Below are 12,778 nucleotides of genomic sequence, written 5' to 3' on the forward strand. Positions count from 1 at the left end.
ATACCTCTAGACCAACGAGCCAATACGTTGTTGGTTTATTAGGGTCTGTTCTGTTCTGTGTTATAGCTCTCCCACAAGCCGAGACTTTGGATAAAGAGTTTTTGCTTTTGCAAAAGCCGGTCAATCATCTAAACACGCTGACCTCAAACACAACAGAAGTCACCCTCAGATCCTTCCACTGCTTCTCAAGCTCTCCAACAAACAAACAAAGAAGTATAAAAGATGAATTAGGGGACTCATCCAGGATAATGAGGCCGCGATCTCTCACACCCAAAGGAAGAATCATAACTCTGGACCAACGAGTCAATACATTGATGGTTTTTTAGGGTCTGTTCTGTTCTGTGTTGTAGGTCTTCCACGCTATGAGGCCTTGCATAAAGAGTTTTCCTTTTCCAAAAACCCATCAATGAACGAAACAAACTACCTCAAATTCAACATAACGCATCCTCAGATCCTTCCACTGATTCTCAAACCCTCCAACAAACAATGTTTAAAAGACGAATCATCAGGGCACCTCTGGGATTTTAACCCAGGACCTATCACACCCGAAGCAAAAAACATACCTCTAGAGCTAGACCATCGAGCCAATACGTTGTTGGTTTATTAGGGTCTGTTCTGTTCTGTGTTATAGCTCTCCCACAAGCCGAGACTTTGGACAAAAAGTTTTTGCTTTTGCATAAGCCCAAAAATTCATTAAACACTTCTGCCTCAACCAAGTGCAATTTCCCTTCAGATCATTCCAAGGCTTTGGCAGGTCTCCACGAAATCATGAAGGATGCTTTGGCAGGTGTCCATGAAATCAAGAAGGTATAAAAGTTCAATCAAAGGGCTCGTTCCGGATTTGAACCCGGGACCTCTCGCACCCGTAACAAGAATAGAGTCTAGAATCTAGACCAATGAACAAACCTTATTGTATTGTAGTTTTGAAACTCTGTTTCTTCTGTGTTTGAGCTGTTTCGGGAGCATGAAATTTGGACAAAGAGTTTTTGCTTTTGCAAAAGCCGGTCAATCATCGAAACACGCTGACCTCAAACACAACATAAGTCACCCTCAGATCCTTCCACTGCTTCTCAAGCTCTCCAACAAACAAACAAAGAAGTATAAAAGATTAGTTTTGAGGACTCATCCAGGATGATGAGGCCGCGATCTCTCACACCCAAAGGAAGAATCATAACTCTGGACCAACGAGCCAATACATTGTTGGTTTATTAGGGTCTGTTCTGTTCTGTGTTGTAGGTCTTCCACGCTACGAGGCCTTGCATAAAGAGTTTTCCTTTTCCAAAAACCCATCAATGAACGAAACAAACTACCCCAAATTCAACATAACGCATCCTCAGATCCTTCCACGGATTCTCAAACCCTCCAACAAACAATGTTTAAAAGACGAATCATCAGGGCACCTCTGGGATTTTAACCCAGGACCGATCACACCCAAAGCAAAAACATACCTCTAGACCAACGAGCCAATACGTTTCGGTTTATTAGGGTCTGTTCTGTTCTGTGTTATAGCTCTCCCACAAGCCGAGACTTTGGATAAAGAGTTTTTGCTTTTGCAAAAGCAGGTCAATCATCGAAACACGCTGACCTCAAACACAACAGAAGTCACCCTCAGATCCTTCCACTGCTTCTCAAGCTCTACAACAAACAAAGAAAGAAGTACAAAAGATGATTTATGAGGACTCATCCAGGATAATGAGGCCGCGATCTCTCACACCCAAAGGAAGAATCATAACTCTGGACCAACGAGTCAATACATTGATGGTTTATTAGGGTCTGTTCTGTTCTGTGTTGTAGGTCTTCCACGCTACGAGTCCTTGCATAAAGAGTTTTCCTTTTCCAAAAACCCATCAATGAACGAAACAAACTACCTCAAATTCAACATAACGCATCCTCAGATCCTTCCACTGATATTCAAACCCTCCAACAAAAATTGTTTAAAAAACGAATCATCAGGGCAACTCTGGGATTTTAACTCAAGACCTATCACACCCGAAGCAAAAAACATACCTCTCGACCAACGAGCCAATACGTTGTTGGTTTATTAGGGTCTGTTCTGTTCTGTGTTATAGCTCTCCCACAAGCCGAGACTTTGGACAAAGAGTTTTTGCTTTTGCAAAAGCCCATCAATGTCCGAACACGATGACCTCAAACACAACAGAAGTCACGCTCAGATTCTTCTACTGCTTCTCAAGCTCTCCAACAAACAAAGAAAGGAAGTTTAAAATATTAGTTTTGAGGACTCATCCAGGATGATGAGGCCGGGACCTCTCACACCCAAAGCAAGAATCATAACTCTGGACCAACGAGCCAATACATTCTTGGTTTATTTCGGTCTGTTCTGTTCTTTGTTCTTGGTCTTCCACGCACCGTGGCCTTGGACAAAGAGTTTTCCTTTTCCAAAAACCCATCAATGAACGAAACAAACTCCTTAAAATTCAACATAACGCATCCTCAGATCCTTCCACTGATTCTCAAACCCTCCAACAAACAATGTTTAAAAGACGAATCATCAGGGCTCGTCTGGAATTTTAACCCAGGACCGATCACACCCGAAGCAAAAAACATACATCGAGACCAACGAGCCAATACGTTGTTGGTTTATTAGGGTCTGTTCTGTTCTGTGTTATAGCTCTCCCACAAGCCAAGACTTTGGATAAAAAGTTTTTGCTTTTGCAAAAGCCCAAAAATTCACTGAACACTTCTGCCTCAACCAAATGCAATTTCCCTTCAGATCATTCCAAGGCTTTGGCAGGCCTCCACGAAATCAAGAAGGTATAGAAGTTCAATCAAAGGGCTCGTCCGGGATTTGAACCCAGGACCTCTCGCACCCTAGGCGAAAATCATACCACCAGACCAACGAACCAACCTTATTGTAGGTGGTAGACTGTTCTCTTCTATGTTTGAACTGTTTCAGGAGCATGAAATTTGGACAAAGAGTTTTTGCTTTTGCAAAAGCCCATGAATGATCTGAACACAATGACCTCAAACACAACAGAAGCACCCTCGGATTCTTCCACTGCTTCTCAAGCTCTCCAACAAACAAACAATGGAAGTTTAAAAGATTAATTTTGAGGACTCATCCAGGATGATGAGGCCGGGACCTCTCACACCCAAAGGAAGAATCATAACTCTGGACCAACGAGCCAATCCATTCTTGGTTTATTACGGTCTGTTCTTTTCTGTGTTCTAGGTCTTCCAAGCACCGACGCCTTGCATTAAGAGTTTTCATTTTCCAAAAACCCATCAATGAACGAAACAAACTACTTCAAATTCAACAAAACGCATCTTCAGATCCTTCCACTGATTCTCAAACCCTCCAACAAACAAAGTTTAAAAGATGAATCACCAGGGCTTGTCTGGAATTTTAACCCAGGGCCTATCACACCCAAAAGCAAAAAACATACCTCGAGAACAACGAGCCAACACGTTGAAGGTATATTTGGGTCTGTTCTGTTCTGTGCTATCGCTCTCCCACAAGCCGAGACTTTGGATTAAAAGATTTTGCTTTCGCAAAAGCCCAGCAATTCACTGAACATTGTGCCTCAACCTCATGCAATTTCCCATCAGATCATTCCAATGCTTTGGAGGGTCTCCATTAAATCAAGAAGGTATAAAAGTTTGATCCAAGGGCTCATCCAGGATTTGAACACCAGTACTGCTTGCACCTGAAGCAAGAACCATATCTCTAGACCAACGAACCAACCTTATTGTAGGTGTTGGGCTCTGTTCTCTTCTGTGTTTGAACTCTTCCAGAAGCATGAAATTTGGACAAAGAGTATTTGGTTTTGCAACAGCCGGGCAATACACTGAACTCGACTTCCTCAAACCACCACGATTCACCCTCAGATCCTCCCACTGCTTCTCAAGCTCTCCAACAAACAAACAAAGAAAGTTTCAAAGATTAATTTTGAGGGATTGTCCGGGATGTTAAACCAGGACCTCTTGACACCTCACGCAGCCAAAGCAAGAATCATAACTCTCGACCAACGAGCCAATACGTTGTTGGTTTATTGGTGTCTGTTCTGTTCTGTGTTATAGCTCTCCCACAAGCCGAGACTTTGGATAAAAAGTTTTTGCTTTTGCAAAAGCCCAACAATTCACTGAACACTTCTGCCTCAACCGAATACAATTTCCCTTCAGATCATTCCAAGGCTTTGGCAGGTCTCCACGAAATCAAGAATGTATAAAACTTCATTCAAGGGGCTTGTGTTGGTGATTTGAACCGAGGACCTCTCACACCGTAAGCAAGAATCATACCTCTAGACCAACGAACCAACCTTATTGTATGTGTTAGGCTCTGTTCTCTTCTGTGTCACAGCTCTTTCAGGAGCATGAAATTTGGACAAAGAGTTTATGCTTTTGCAAAAGCCCATCAATGATCAAAACACGACGACCTCAAACACAACAGATGTCACCTTCAAATCCTTCCACTGCTTCTCAAGCTCTCCAACAAACAAACAAAGGAAGTTCAAAAGATTAATTTTGAGGACTCATCCAGGATGATGGGGCCGGAACCTCTCCACACAAAGCAAGAATCATAACCCTGGTCCAACGAGCCAATACATTGTTGGTTTATTAGGATCTGTTCTGTTCTGTTGTCGGTCTTCCACGCTCCGGGGCCTTGCATAAAGAGTTTTCCTTTTCCAAAAACCCATCAATGAAAGAAGCAAACTACCTCAAATTCAACATAACGCAGCCTCAGATCCTTCCACTGATCTCAAACCCTCCAACAAACAACGTTTCAAAGATGAATCATCAGGGCTCGTCTGGGATTTTAAACCAGGACCTCTCGCACCTGAAGCTAGAATCATACCTCCAGACCAATGAACCATCCTTGTTGTTGCTGTTAGGCTCTGTTCTCTTCTGTGTTATAACTTTTCCAGGACCATCAAAATAGGACCAAGAGTTTTTGGCTTTGCAGCAGCCCATCAATACACTGAACTTGACTGCCTCAAACCACCATGATTCAACCTCAGATCCTTCCACTGCTTCTCAAGCTCTCCAACAAACAAAGAAAGGAAGTTTAAAATATTAATTTTGAGGACTCATCCAGGATGATGAGGCCAGGTCCTCTCACACCCAAAGCAAGAATCATAACTCTGGACCAACGAGCCAATACATTCTTGGTTTATTTGGGTCTGTTCTGTTCTGTGTTCTGGGTCTTCCACGCACCGAGGCCTTGGACAAAGAGTTTTCCTTTTCGAAAAACCCATCAATGAACGAAACAAGACTTAAAATTCAACATAACGCATCCTCAGATCCTTCCACTGATTCTCAAACCCTCCAACAAACAAGTTTAAAAGATGAATCACCAGGGCTCATCTGGAATTTCAATCCAGGACCGATCACACACAAAGCAAAAAACATACCCCGAGACCAACGAGCCAACACTTTGTTGGTTTATTAGGGTCTGTTCTGTTCTGTGCTGCAGCTCTCCCACAAGCCGAGACTTTGGACAAAGAGTTTTTGCTTTTGCAAAAGCCCAACAATTCACTGAAAACTTCAGCCTCAACCTAATACAATTTCTCTTCAGATCATTCCCATGCTTTGGCAGGTCTCCATGAAATCAAGAAGGTATAAAACTTTGATCAAATGGCTTATCTGGGATTTAAACCCGGGACCTCTCACACCCTAAGCAAGAATCATACCTCCAGACCAACAAACCAACCTTACTGTAGGTGTTAGGCTCTGTTCTCTTCTGTGATTGAACTCTTCCAGAAGCATGAAATTTGTACAAAATGGTTTTGCTTTTGCAAAAGCACATCAATGATCGAAACACGACGACCTCAAACTCAACAGAAGTCACCGTCAGATCCTTCCACTTCTTGTCAAGCTCTCCAACAAACAAAGAAAGGAAATTTAAAGGATTAATTATGAGGACTCAACCAGGATAATAAAGCAGGGACCCCTCAGCCCCGAAATGAGAACCATACCTCCAGACAAACGAACCAACCGAGTGATTGGTGTTAGGCACTGTTCTCTTCTGTGTGAGAGCTGTTCCAGCAGCATGAAATTTGGACATAGAGTTTTTGATTTTGCAACAGCCCATCAATACACTGAACTCGACTTCCTCAAACCACCACGATTCACCCTCAGATCCTTCCACTGCTTCTCAAGCTCTCCAACAAACAAAGAAAGTTTCAAACATTAATTTATGAGGCATTGTCCGGGATTTGGACCCAGGACCTCTCGATACCTCATGCACCCAAAGCAAGAATCACAACTCCAGACCAATGAGCCAATACATTGTTGGTTTATTTGGGTCTGTTCTGTTCTGTGTGATACTTCTCCCACAAGCTGAGACTTTGGACAAAAAGTTTTTGCTTTTGCAAAAGCCCAGATATTCACTGAACACTGCTGCCTCAACCTAATGCAATTTCCCTTCAGATCAATCCAATGCTTTGGAAGGTCTCCATGAAATCAAGAGGGTACAGAACTTTGATCAAGGGGCTCGTCCAGGATTTGAACCCAGAACCTCTCACACCCAAAGCGAAAATCATACCTCTGGAGTCGAGACAAACGAACCAACCTTATTGTAGGTGTTAGGCTCTGTTCTCTTCTGTGTTTGAGCTGTTTCAGGAGCATGAAATTTGGACAAAGAGTCTTTGCTTTTGCAAAAGCCCATCAATGATCAAAACTCGATGAACTCAAACACAACAGAAGTCACCCTCAAATCCTTCCATTGCTTCTCAAGCTCTCCAACAAACAAACAAAGAAGTATAAAAGATTAATTTTGAGGACTCGTGCAGGATGATGAGGCCGCGATCTCTCACACCCAAAGGAAGAATCATAACTCTGGACCAACGAGCCAATACATTGCTGGTTTATTAGGGTCTGTTCTGTTCTGTGTTGTAGGTCTTCCACGCTCCGAGGCCTCTTGCATAAAGAGTTTTTCTTTTCCAAAAACCCATCAATGAACGAAACAAACTACTTCAAATTCAACATAACGCATCCTCAGATCATTCCACTGATCCTCAAACCCTCCAACAAACAATGTTTAAAAGACGAATCATCAGGGCACCTATGGGATTTTAACCCAGGACCTATCACACCCGAAGTAAAAATATATCTCTAGACCAACGAGCCAATACGTTGTTGGTTTATTAGGGTCTGTTCTGTTCTGGGTTGTAGCTCTCCCACAAGCTGAGACTTTGGATAAAAAGTTTTTGCTTTCGCAAAAGCCCAGCAATTCACTGAACACTGTGCCTCAACCTCATGCAATTTCCCTTCAGATCATTCCAATGCTTTGGAAGGTCTCCATGAAATCAAGAAGGTATAAAAGTTTGAATCAAGGGTTCATCTGGGATTATGAACACAGGACCTCTCGCACCTAAAGCAAGAATCATACCTCTAGACCAACAAACCAACCTTATTGTAGGTGTTGGGCTCTGTTCTCTTCTGTGTTTGAACTCTTCCAGAAGCATGAAATTTGGACACAGAGTTTATGCTTTGGCAAAAGCCCATCAATGATCGAAACACGACGACCTCAAACACAACAGAAGTCACCCTCAGATCCGTCCACTGCTTCTCAAGCTCTCCAACAAACAAAGAAAGGAAGTTCAAAAGAATAATTTTGAGGACTCATCCAGGATGATGAAGCCACGACCTCTCAGACCCAAAGCAAGAATCATATCTCTGGACCAACGAGCCAATACATTGTTGGTTTATTAGGGTCTGTTCTGTTCTGTGTTGTTGGTCTTCCACGCTCCGAGGCCTTGCAGAAAGAGTTTGCCTTTTCCAAAAACCCATCAATGAACGAAACAAACGACCTCAAATTCAACATAACGCATCCTCAGATCCTTCCACTGATAATTATCACACCCTTCAACAAACAAAGTTTCAAAGATGAATCATCAGGGCTCGTCTGGGATTTTAACCCAGGACCTCTCGCACCCGAAGCTAGAATCATACCTCTGTCATCCAGACCAATGAACCAACCTTATTGTCGGTGTTAGGCTCTGTTCTCTTCTGTGCTTGAGCTGTTTCAGGAGCATGACATTTGGACAAAGAGTTTTTGCTTTTACAAAAGCCCATCACTGATCTGAACACGACGACCTCAAACACAACAGAAGTCACCCTCAGATTCGTCCACTGCTTTTCAAGCTCTCCAACAAACAAACAAAGGAAGTTCAAAAGATTAATTTTGAGGACTCACCCAGGATGATGAGGACGGGACCTCTCACACCCAAAGGAAGAATGATAACTCTGGTCCAACGAGCGAATACATTCTTGGTTTATTGGGATCTGTTCTGTTCTGTGTTCTCGGTCTTCCACGCACCGAGGCCTTGCATTAAGAGTTTTCCTTTTCCAAAAACCCATCAATGAACGAAACAAACTATTTCAAATTCAACATAATGCATCCTCAGATCCTTCAACAAACAAGGTTTAAAAGATGAATCACCAGGGCTCATCTGGAATTTTATCCCAGGACCGATCACACCCAAAGCAAAAAACATACCTCGAGACCAACGAGCCAACACGTTGAAGGTTTATTTGTGTCTGTTCTGTTCTGTGCTGTAGCTCTCCCACAAGCCAAGACTTTGGATAAAAAGATTTTGCTTTTGCAAAAGCCCAGCAATTCACTGAACACTGTGCTTCAACCTCATGCGAATTTCCCTTCAGATCATTCCAATGCTTTGGAAGGTCTCTGTGAAATCAAGAAGGTATGGAAGTTTCATCAAGGGGCTATTTGTTGGGATTTGAACCTGGGACATCTCACACCCAAAGCGAAAATCATACCTCTAGACCTAAGAAACAACCTTATTGAAAGTGTTAGGCTCTGTTCTCTTCTGTGTTGGAACTCTTCCAGCAGCATGAAATTTGGACAAAGAGTTTTTGGTTTTGCAACAGCCCATCAATACACTGAACTCGACTTCCTCAAACCACCACGATTCACCCTCAGATCCTTCCACTGCTTCTCAAGCAGTCCAACAAACAAACAAAGAAAGTTTCAAAGTAATTATGAGAGATTGTCCATGATTTGGACCCAGGACCTCTCGACACCTCACGCACCCTAAGCAAGAATCATAACTCTCGACCAACGGGTGCGTTTAGCACGACCGTACAAATATTACGTACGAAGGACACCAGCTTTCCCCCCGCTATATATAAGGTCCGGTCGCGTTCCAAGATACGCGGAGCTGCCTGCCGGGTTTCGCCGCTGGACTGGAGCCTCACCTGGAGCCTGGACCCCATCACCGGACCCTGTACCTGACCATCCACCAGCTACAATCCTCGTGTGAGTGTGTATGTTTGTCTGGGGTCCTAAGTTAAGACTGCAATAAGACTGCCCTCGATCTTGTATACAAAAAAAAAAAAAAAAAAAAAAAAAACGTTGTTGGTTTATTGGTGTCTGTTCTGTTCTGTGTTATCGCTCTCCAAGAAGGCGAGACTTTGGATAAAAAGTTTTTGCTTTTGCAAAAGCCCAGCAATTCACTGAACACTTCTGCCTCAACCTAATGCAATATCCCTTCAGATCAATCCAACGTTTTGGAAGGTCTCCACGAAATCAAGAAAGTATAAAACTTGAACCAAGGGGCTCATGCAGGATTTGAACCCAAGACCTCTCACTCCCCAAGCAAGAACTATACCTCGAGACCAACGAACCAACCTAGTTGATGGTGTTAGGCTCTGTTCTCTTCTGTGTTAGAGCTCTTCCAGCAGCATGAAATTTGGACAAAGAGTTTTTGGTTTTGCAACAGCCCATCAATACACTGAACTCGACTCCCTCAATCCACCATGATTCACCCTCAGATCCTTCCACTGCTTCTCTAGCTCTCCAACAAACAAACAAAGTTTCAAACATTAATTATGAGGCATTGTCCGGGATTATGGACCCAGGTCCTCTCGACACCTCATGCACCCAAAGCAAGAATCATAACTCCAGTCTCGACCAATGAGCCAATACGTTGTTGGTTTATTTGGGTCTTTTCTGTTCTGTGTTGCACTTCGCCCACAAGCTGAGACTTGGGACAAAAAGTTTTTGCTTTTGCAAATGCCCAGCAATTCACTGAACACTGCTGCCTCAACCGAATACAAGTTCCCTTCAGATCATTCCAATGCTTTGGCAGGTCTCCACGAAACCAAGATGGATGCTTTGGCAGGTCTCCATGAAATCAAGAAGGTATAAAAGTTCGATCAAGGGCCTCGTTCAAGATTTAAACCCAGGACCTCTCGCACTCTAAGCAAGAATCATACCTCTAGACCAACGACCCAACCTTGGTGTTGGTGTTAGGCTCTGTTCTCTTCTGTGTTTGAGCTCTTTCAGGAGCATGAAATTTGGACAAAGAGTTTATGCTTTTGCAAAAGCCCATCAATGATCGAAACACGACGACATCAAACACAACAGAAGTCACCCTTAGATCCTTCCACTGCTTCTCAAGCTCTCCAACAAACTAAGAAAGGAAGTTCAAAAGATTAATTTTGAGGACTCATCCAGGATGATGAAGCCACGACCTCTCACACCCAAAGCAAGAATCATAACTCTTGACCAACGAGCCAATACATTGTTGCTTTATTAGGGTCTGTTCTGTTCTGTGTTGTAGGACTTCCACGCTCCGAGGCCTTGCATAAAGAGTTTTCCTTTTCCAAAAACCCATCAATGAACAAAACAAACGACCTCAAATTCAACATAACGCATCCTCAGATCCTTCCACTGATTCTCAAACCCTTCAACAAGCAAAGTTTCAAAGATAAATCATTCGGGTTCATCTGGGATTTTAACCCAGGACCGATCACACCCAAAGCAAAAAACATACCTCTCGACCAACGAGCCAATACGTTGTTGCTTTATTGGTGTCTGTTCTGTTCTGTGTTTTCGCTCTCCCACAAGCCGAGACTTTGGATAAAAAGTATTTGCTTTTGCTAAAGCCCAGCAATTCACTGAACACTTCTGCCTCAACCTTATACAATTTCCCTTCAGATCATTCCAATGCTTTGGCAGGTCTCCATGAAATCATGAAAGCATAGAAGTTTGGTATCAAAGGGCTCGTGTGGGATTTGAACCCGGGACATCTCACAACCGAAGTGAGAATCATACCCCGAGACCAACGAACCAACCTTATTGATGGTTTTCGGCTCTGTTCTCTTCTCTGTTTGAACTCTTCCAGAAGCATGAAATTTGGACAAAGAGTTTTTGCTTTTGCAAAAGCCCGGTCAATCATCTAAACACGACGACCTCAAACACAACAGAAGTCACCCTCAGATCCTTCCACTGCTTCTCAAGCACTCCAACAAGCAAACAAAGAAAGTTTCAAAGATTAATTATAAGGGATTGTGCGGGATTTGGACCCAGGACCTCTCGACACCTCACACACCCAAAGCAAGAATCATAACTCTCGACCAACGAGCCAATACATTGTTGGTTTATTAGGTTCTGTTCTGTTCTGTTTTTCGCTCTCCCACAAGCCGAGACTTTGGATAAAAAGTTTTTGCTTTTGGAAAAGCCCAACAATTCACTGAAAAGTTCTGCCTCAACCGAATACAATTTCCCTTCAGGTCATTCCACTGCTTTTCAAGCTCTCCAACAACCAGAAATTTTGAAAGTTTCTTGGAAAGGGGTCATCCTGGATATGAAAGCAAGTTTTCATGCACCTGCCATGGGGCCAAGATCAACGAACCAATAAATAGGTTTACTTCTGCCACTGAAGGTCATTGAGGTTTTGGCCCCAGAATAATCTCACAAAGTTGTTGATCGATTGAGATGAAATTTGGTGGACAGGTGGGGAGAATGACAAGGACGAATTGAATATATTTTGGTGAGATCCAGATCCGAATACTATAATTTTCTGAATGATTCTTCACAATTGAGAGAGAGGGCTAAAAACGATTCAGTAAACGATGCAGTGTAGCACCATATCTGAAAGAGTTGTGGATGGATTCAGAATAAACTTGGTGGACAGTTTGGCTCTGTGACAAGGAAGAATTAATTCGAGTCCAGATCTGGATACGACATATTTATTATTTTGGTGATTTTTGAGAAATATTTTAAAGTAGTTTTTGACCATTGAGAATTCGCAACAAAAACGATAACAGCACGATATTGCCTAAAGTTGTGGACGTTGTTTGAGGAATCGCGGTTGACGATTGGTTGGGTGATGGGTTCTGGTCCAGTATTTTGGTTCAGATCTCATCCCGCTCCGGCCTGTCAGTCAGATACAAATCGTCAACTGATTCTCGGTGTTACCCCATACAAAAATTGTTGAAATCGGGGTTGAGCAATTGGTTCATGTCTTAGGTTCACATGATATTTATAAATTAAAAAAATACACCAATTTATTGAGTTCAGGTAAAAATGTTTGAAGAAAAATGGATATTCATATATGATGAAATGTATTGTATGTCGCTTGAAATAAATGAAATGGAAAACAATTGCTAATTTAAGGGACTTTGAGCAACAGAAAAAGAGAAGCTCTCATTTAGTTCAAAATAATCAATCACAGCAACGCAGCAAACACACAAAGTTTTTACCACCTGTTTTGGGGATACAAAGTCGAGGCTCGTGTGAGAGCTAACACATAGAACATATAATAAAGGGAGCAGGAGACAAGAGGGGGAGAGAGAAGGAAGCACAAAAGTGGAGAACAGGGACATCGGGAGATCTGTGGAAGGGAGGGGGCTGGGCGGGGTACATGGGATAAACAAAATGGACACCACAGGGGATTTCAGGAAAGAAATCGGAATTTGAAGGAGGTGGATTTAGGTTGGATTACCGTGGGTAGAAAATATCGAGGGCTTGGATGGGGGGTTTGAAGCAACCTCACTTGAAGAGTGGGTCTGA

The 12,778-nt window shown here is 42.8% G+C and overlaps 1 non-coding gene across 1 annotated transcript; it reads right to left on the reverse strand.

Moving 5' to 3' along the window:
• Positions 1 to 2,791: 2,791 nt before the first annotated feature.
• Positions 2,792 to 2,863, reverse strand: TRNAP-AGG (transfer RNA proline (anticodon AGG)). The gene has a single exon. It is a non-coding gene; the product is annotated as a tRNA-Pro (tRNA).
• Positions 2,864 to 12,778: the final 9,915 nt, after the last annotated feature.

This window comes from Myxine glutinosa, chromosome 1 (assembly GCF_964187855.1).
Source record: "Myxine glutinosa chromosome 1, kmMyxGlut1.1, whole genome shotgun sequence".
Taxonomy (NCBI): Eukaryota; Metazoa; Chordata; class Myxini; order Myxiniformes; family Myxinidae; genus Myxine; species Myxine glutinosa.